Source organism: Amia ocellicauda, chromosome 23 (assembly GCF_036373705.1).
Source record: "Amia ocellicauda isolate fAmiCal2 chromosome 23, fAmiCal2.hap1, whole genome shotgun sequence".
Lineage (NCBI taxonomy): Eukaryota > Metazoa > Chordata > Actinopteri > Amiiformes > Amiidae > Amia > Amia ocellicauda.
Window position 1 is genome coordinate 14,275,391 of NC_089872.1, and position 8,004 is coordinate 14,283,394.

Genomic DNA, 8,004 nt, shown 5'->3' on the forward strand with positions numbered 1-8,004 from the left:
CAAAATGGAGCTCTTTGGCATCAACTCAACTCACCGTGTTTGGAGGAGGAGGAATGACCCCAAGAACACCATCCCCACCGTCAAACATGGAGGTGGATTATGCTTTGGGGGTGTTTTTCTGCTAAGGGGACAGGACAACTGCACCACAACAAAGGGACGATGGACGGGGCCATGTACCGTCAAATCTTGGGTGAGAACCTCCTTCCCTCAGCCAGGGCATTGAAAATGGGTCGTGGATGGGTATTCCAGCATGACAATGACCCAAAACACACATCCAAGGCAACAAAGGAGTGGCTCAAGAAGAAGCACATTAAGGTCCTGGAGTGGCCTAGCCAGTCTCCAGACCTTAATCCCACAGAAAATCTGTGGAGGGAGCTGAAGGTTCGAGTTGCCAAACGTCAGCTTCGAAACCTTAATGACTTGGAGAGGATCTGCAAAGAGGAGTGGGACAAAATCCCTCCTGAGATGTGTGCAAACCTGGTGGCCAACTACAAGAAACATCTGACCTCTGTGATTGCCAACAAGGGTTTTGCCACCAAGTACTAAGTCGAAGGGTTCAAATATTTATTTCACTCATTAACATGCAAATCAATGTATAACTTTTTTGAAATGCGTTTTTCTGGATTTTGTTGTTGTTATTCTGTCTCTCACTTATAAAATACACCTACCATTAAAATTATAGACTGATCATTTCTTCGTCAGTGGACAAACGTACAAAATCAGCAGGGGATCAAATACTTTTTTCCCTCACTGTATATATATATATATATATATGGATATATATATATATATATTAATGGATCTCTTGGGATCCATTCGATAGCTTCCTTTGTCCATCTTTGATCTGTTCTTCTTGTAATGTGTCCAGCCCATTTTAACTTTTGCTCACAAATTTTGTTTGTTCTTTGATACATTCATTTATTTTTCTATCTCTTAGTATTCCAAACATACATCTTTCCAGGCTACTTTGTGTTGTCTGCAGTTTCTGTAATACTTTTGCATTTAGTGAATAGGTTTATATATATATAAAATTTGTGAGCAAAAGTTAAAATGGGCTGGACACATTACAAGAAGAACAGATCAAAGATGGACAAAGGAAGCTATCGAATGGATCCCAAGAGATTTAAAAAGACTTAGAAGACCACATCAAAGATGGGAAGATTAAATAATAAACTTTGCAAGCGTGGCATGGAAAAGAGAAGCTGTAGTTCAAAGAAGGTGGAAAAATCTTGTGGAGGCCTTCATCCAGCAGTGGATCAATATAGACTGATGATGATGATGATGATATATATAATACATATATCGATCAATGTCATAGAATGTAAATGTTGTGATTTCACTGTTATTATTGTGTGCTGGTGTTGCTCAGCTAATATTAATTGATATCAGGTGGATGTATATCTACTTTGCATGAAGTTGAAAAACATTGATCTACTTACATTTTCTTAGATGTAACAAAGCTGTTAAACATGGCTTTTGATTTACTCAGGTTCGTATATGCATTTTCCCTGTATCTGTTTTGCGTTTCAAATGTAATCATCGTCCTTGTTAGCTACTCTACTACTGTTTTTATAGTCTGTTCCTCTTAAAATAAAACGTGATCCTGCATTTGTAGAAACATTGCAACAGGTAAAGTGTCCTCTTAACCTTTCATCACATTCAAACCATATAGATTCATATAGAGGAAACCCAGATGCACTGAATGCAGGCTGTGTATTTATTGTTTTTTAAAACATTTATCCCAGCTCTCCTTGCTGCACTGAGGATATGATAAGCCCTATGGTTTAGTGATCGCTAGTTTCAGCCTGCCCTGTGTCATTAACAGACTGTGATCATGAACTCCCAAGAGATTCTCTGCAACACGCTGCAAGTCCAAATGAAAAAAATATCATATAACCCTTGTTCCATTTACCAATTTAGAGAAGTCAGTTCCCAACATTTAACATTATATTGCACAAAATATTGTATTTTGAATACTACTAGTTGTAATTATGGTCTGTTTAAGGGTTGAATGGGTCTCTGCTTTGTTTGTCAAAGTCAGTAATGGGGGACAGAAAGTTAAACCACATTACTTGACATAATGACTCCTTTTCTAATGAAGAGCCACTGGATTGTGACTGTTTTGCATTCATATTAATCTTTGAATAGAGATTAAAAAAAAGGTTAATAAAAATCACCTTGCTGAAGTGTGCCGAGCTCTATTAATCATCAAGAGACTATTATGTTAAAATTAAGCATGCCCAATACATCAAGATAAGGGGTTAGGTAACTGTTTGTGTCAGTGATCAAGAATTGTTTGCAAAAGGAATGGACTGAATTACTGATAAGCGGTGTGAATGTGTTTCAGAGGACTGACGATCTGAACTATTTCTTGTCATTCATATCTGTGGGAATTTTATTTTAATGATAAAGGTGCAAGCTTTGCACAGGGCACAACCATGCAGAGAGACGTTCTTGTGCCTTTGTGCCTACCAGTGAGGAATATTATTTTTGTGCCTCAGATTTCACATCGTCATCCATCAACTTCAGAATATTGCTGGTATAGCAGGCAGCTACAATTTCTTCCTGCCAACTGGGCTTGCAGCAGCAGTGTAGATATTACTGTAGGGGAAAGAGGCGCTATTAAAGACGCAGACAACAACGACTGGACACTCGGGACAATAGAAACAGTCAAATTTCTACAGGGAAATCCATTACTCTTTTTTTATATAATTTCCACAGTTAACATCAGTAAATTGCTTTTTTCTTTCCTCCAGGCTCTGTTGACAAGGCCCTGCTTTCCTACCTCAAGCTTACAATCTTAATCACAAGCCTGTCTTTCAGCATACTCTTTTTTCCCTTGTGTTTGTAAATGTGTAAATGTATTTACCAGACAGCAGCATTTTTGAAGGAAGTAACAACGCAGTGTCTTCATTTTCTAGAACTAGTTTATTTCAACAGGATTTTTTTTAATTGTCCAAAAAACAAATGTACAACTTGAAATTACAAACTTGAAATTACACAGGGAAGTCAGTGTCATAAAGGGGGTCTCTTACTACTAACCCACTCCACTGGCCAACATTGAGATTTAGTTAAACAAATAAAATATTTTTTATAAGCTACTACACTGAAACTATTGCTGATACAAGTGCAGGTATAAACTTGGCTTAACAGTCCCTGTGGGCTTGAAAATGCACAGTACACAGAATGGATATACATGTAGGTTTTAGTCATCAAAATTAATAGGGCATTTTCTTCCCATCAATGTTGATGGCTCTGTGTTGGTGACTGAGTGTCTGAAGAACATTACCATCTATCTTCTGGAAGATGTGTTGTGAAGAGTGTTCTTGCTATAAACCATTTCATGATTGGTGCTTTTATGGACACCCTGGACTATCTGTCAAAAATTGTCATGTGGAGCTTCTCAGGGGGCAACTGAGAGACTTCCTTATTTGTTATCTAATCAAGTTGTTACATGCCAAGTGTTATTTGTTAACAGCTGGTGGTAAAGCTGTTGAAGTAGCTCGAGAGTAATTATAATGACCCAGATTTTACATGAGTGTCAGAAGGGGTCCTGTCCACATAACCGTTACCTTGTCATGTATTTATTGGTCTTGTTTGATTTTCTCCAGGCTTCCCCAATTGCATTAAATAATAATATTAAGAGTAAATACAACCATATTCATAATTTCAGTAATTAATTCAACTAATGCACTTATTTATTTCACATTTAGGTGACTAACACTTTGCCAGTTAAACTGTAATAACTGTGGCATTCATGTATGTTGGATCACAGCAGGACTTAATATTAAAAGCATCTGCGCCCTACAGTCTTGCACTGTCTGAAGCTCCCAGTATCTTTGATACTGAGAAAAAGAGCACAGAACCCCTTCACTGCACAAGCTGTCTCCCTGGGTCCCTCCTCAAGGTATCATACTTTAATGTTATGATGGCCAACATATGAGTAAGTTATTTTAATTAATTAAGCATTCACAGTACTGGCCTATGGGCTTGGTTTGTTTTAGCATCCAGCTAATCAATTAATGCAGTGGCAACACTGCAATAAAGTGAACACCGAACAATATGACCATGTGTTGACACAAAATTGTTGACTCCAGGGGTTGCTTTCAAGACAACCACTATTCCAAAGAAAATTATCTTCACAAATAATACCATCTAAGAAATATACTGTATGCAGGCATGTTAAATAATACAACTGTTACGTATTGAAGTTGCAGAGATGGACCTATGCAATCAGAGAACATTACACAGCATATACAGGGAACCATGTCATGATACCATGTATTACACCTCTGCAAACATGTCTCTCATGTAATAGTTGTCAAATACCAAAATGTAACAAAACTCCAATCTCACACGGTTGCTAAAACTAAATCTTGTCAGCTGGTTCGGTGCTTATCATGAGAGGGTCTGGGGTTTAATTCCTCACACACACTCACCAACCCTGTCTGACTAGCAAAGTGAGCTATTAGGAAGAAAATGTATTACCTTTCTGAAATATAACCTATAAAACAGGAATATTGATATATGGAGATACCTTTAAATATATACTACTTTTATATTTTTCTTTATTTGTATTTCTCTATCTTTCTTACAAGTTGTTGGACCATTTATGACAATTTGAGGATCAAATGACTTCACATTTACAAAGATGGCTCCCAAGACAGTTTTATTTTCATTACATTTAAGTGAATCTCATTCGATTCATTTGGTTAAAATGTATTCCCACAGCATGGGGCAAACATGTTTATATATAAACATATTTATTCTGTGCCAAGATTGGAAGATAATATTCCTGGTGAAATGCTACATTTCAAACAAAGAAAATTAGAATTAGACTATGATATTATCAGAGGAGTACAGACAAATAAAATATGCTATAAATCGAAATTATTTTTCAATAAAAGTAATAGAACATGAAGGTCTTTATACAGAAAGAGAATGCAGAAAAAGAAAGGAGATAAATGCACTGTGATGAAGTTTGCAGGAGGGATGAGTAAAACAATGCATTTTACCTGTGTTTTCACCGCGGGGCACAAGTTCATAAATGAGCTCTTCCTTCCAGTGCTAACACCATTTTAAGCACCACGACCTTGACAAATCCAGAGCCTGAAGCCCACATGTAATACAACTGCTGCTGTAAACAGCCAGTGTTTATTTTATAAGCCACTTCTTGCTTAATGGAAGACAGTACCAGAAAGCACAGCATAGGTTTTGTCCATAGAAAGTATAGCAACGGAAACAAAATAACAAGATTGATATTGATAATAGTTACACATTCACAGTCCTTATCCGTCCGCCCACCCACGTAGCTCGAGTCCATAACAGCTGACTGGCCGTACACAGCTGAAAAAGCGAACAAAAGCTCTGCTAATGGATGTTACTTAAGATGCATTGCAAATGCCAGTTGATTCATGGTTGTCATTATTATATGCTTCCGAGGAATACTCAAAGATGTTGATAAAGGAAAGAAAATCCATACTGGCTGTGCATTGCATTGATATTTCAGTCCTCCCTGTGTTTGTTTATAAAAACAACAGCAAAAAATACAACCACATTAGCTAAACTGTAATTACATAGTAAGGTTAGTGTCGAGTAGAGTAGATAGCATGTTTGAGTTCTCAGCATGACATGTTATGAATGGAAGGTTTTATACAGAGCTGTATTGTGTTAATTAATAAATTAAAAAGTTTATATTTATATTACATTAACAGTGGGTATAATAATGACAACAGCAGCACAGATATTCAGGTTCTTGTGGGGGGGAAAACCTATAAAACAAAACTGTATGTCAAAAGAGTTTGTATTAAATGCAGTTTAGTCAAGTTCGAAGCCTCTGTCAGGCAAATTCTACTGAACAAGAGGCATGACAGTCACTCTAAGTCTTACAGAATGAAGATGACTTGGGTATTTGGGAAGATAAATAAAGCATCCAAAATAAAAAATGAAAATAAACGTTTAACTTCTTCATCAGTCACAGAGGATATTATAAGGAGTATTATTAGTGGTATCAGCAGCAGTAATAATAATAGTAGTAGAAGGTAGTAGTGGTGTTATTGAGTTTTATTTATACACTTAACGTTGTGGCACATCTGGTGGACGGGTGAGCCAGACAAAGTCTGAAAGATTGTTGCAACGGGGCACGGTGCCATCATGCAGACTTCAACATGTCACCACTGACCTCTGTTTGAACAGAAATACATTCTGCATATTCATTTTCATTCTTATTTTCTTTAAATATATTCATTATTGATTAATAATGTTGTACACTAAGGCTTTCATTGCAAAATATTTATAAATATATCCTTATCTGTTATTTTGTGTTCCTTTATTGCCTGTTTTTCTGGTGTTAGAGCAGCCCAGTTTATTCAGCAGATAACTCCATTGCCGGTTACTGCTCGTGTTAATGAGTTGCACTCTGCCTCCAGTCAATGTTAATGTCAGTCATGTCCTCTTCTATCTGCTAGGCTGTGGCCTTTAGCTGTCTCAGGTTTCGCTCTGAAACAAGAAGAAAGCAGTCACAGTAGCAGGAACCGCTTGACATCCTGTCCTTTAAGCATTTGCCAAATAATTACGACATGCCAATCACAGTGAAAGAAAACATACATGGTCACAGTGCTGACAGCTGGCTTCTCTGACCTCCTTGTAAATAATTAAAAAAACAACTCCTCTGCTTTCTAGTTCCCAAAGAATGTAAAACAGTATAGTGACAACTGCCTAATTTTTCCTATGGGTGAAATGTGACCTACTAACAATACATAAAAAATAAAAATAAAAAGTAAACATTGAACCGGCAAACAGGCAAACATTGGATCAGAGCGGATGATTTCATCAGATTACCCAAAAGCATTTTACAATGTCAGTTCGTATTGAAGAGAAACTATTCATAAACCAGACCTTCTTGTCATCCTATATTGTTGTCTAAAAACAGGGGCGCATATTGTAGAGCACACAACCGCTGGAAGCACACAGGATATAAGTTTTCTACACCTAAATGACAAAGACAGTGATTGAAATTAATTAAATTGAAGGTTGTTCACCAAAGTCATATATTTTATATTGTGAACTTGAAAATTAGCGGCTTGTTCAGAAGGTTTTTAACCATTGATCACCTCTTTATTTTCAAATGAGTTTATTCATCCCTAAATATATATTACCCAGTCACAAGAAATGTCATGAACATTAAATATTACATTCTTCACCTTTCAGCCTTACATTAAAAATCATTATTAAATACAAATCTGCAATATAAGCTTGTGAATATTGAAAAGGATTTGTGATATGTTATTTGTTTTGAAGAGCTACAGTGGTTTTTGTTTCAACCTAGCTCTAAATTGGAATGAATTATTGTGTTAATTAAGAGTAATTTGATCTTCAAACATTGATTAAAGGTATCTGTAAAGCCCCTCAGATTGGGGCTCTTAAATATATGCAACACAAGACAAGTGCTGCCTGCTCAGTGGCTTAAACGTATTCTGAGCTATATTATATCCTACAATGTGTTTCATTCTGTGATAAGCGCATATGTTTTGTGTTTGTGGAAGAATCTCTAGTACACTGTATAATTGCTATCTCTGGCAGAAACCAAAAGGGGCTGGCAATACCATTCCTAGCCTAAAATTCTGATGTATTATCAAAAACCTGATTTCAGCTTTCCTGATGTGTGTAGCTGGAGGTCATATTCTTCTCTGCATGAGTCAATGTAAAGCACACAAAGGTCAGGCTGCTGCTGATAATTTGATCATATGGCCGCCTTTCTTTTTGGAATCAGCAATACAAGCACCTTGTAAATATAGAACTGCAAAACAGAAGAAGGGCTCTAACAAAACACACAAATAAGTATCTGCTTGTTACACATAATGGTAAAGCTTAAGGTGTTGTGAATATGAATAATATAAACACACTACTTCAATGATACTAATGATAAATAAAAAGTAATCTTATGTTTTAGCACATCCTGTAGGCAAATATAGAGGCTAATCAGTCAATCAGAGGTGTAGACTA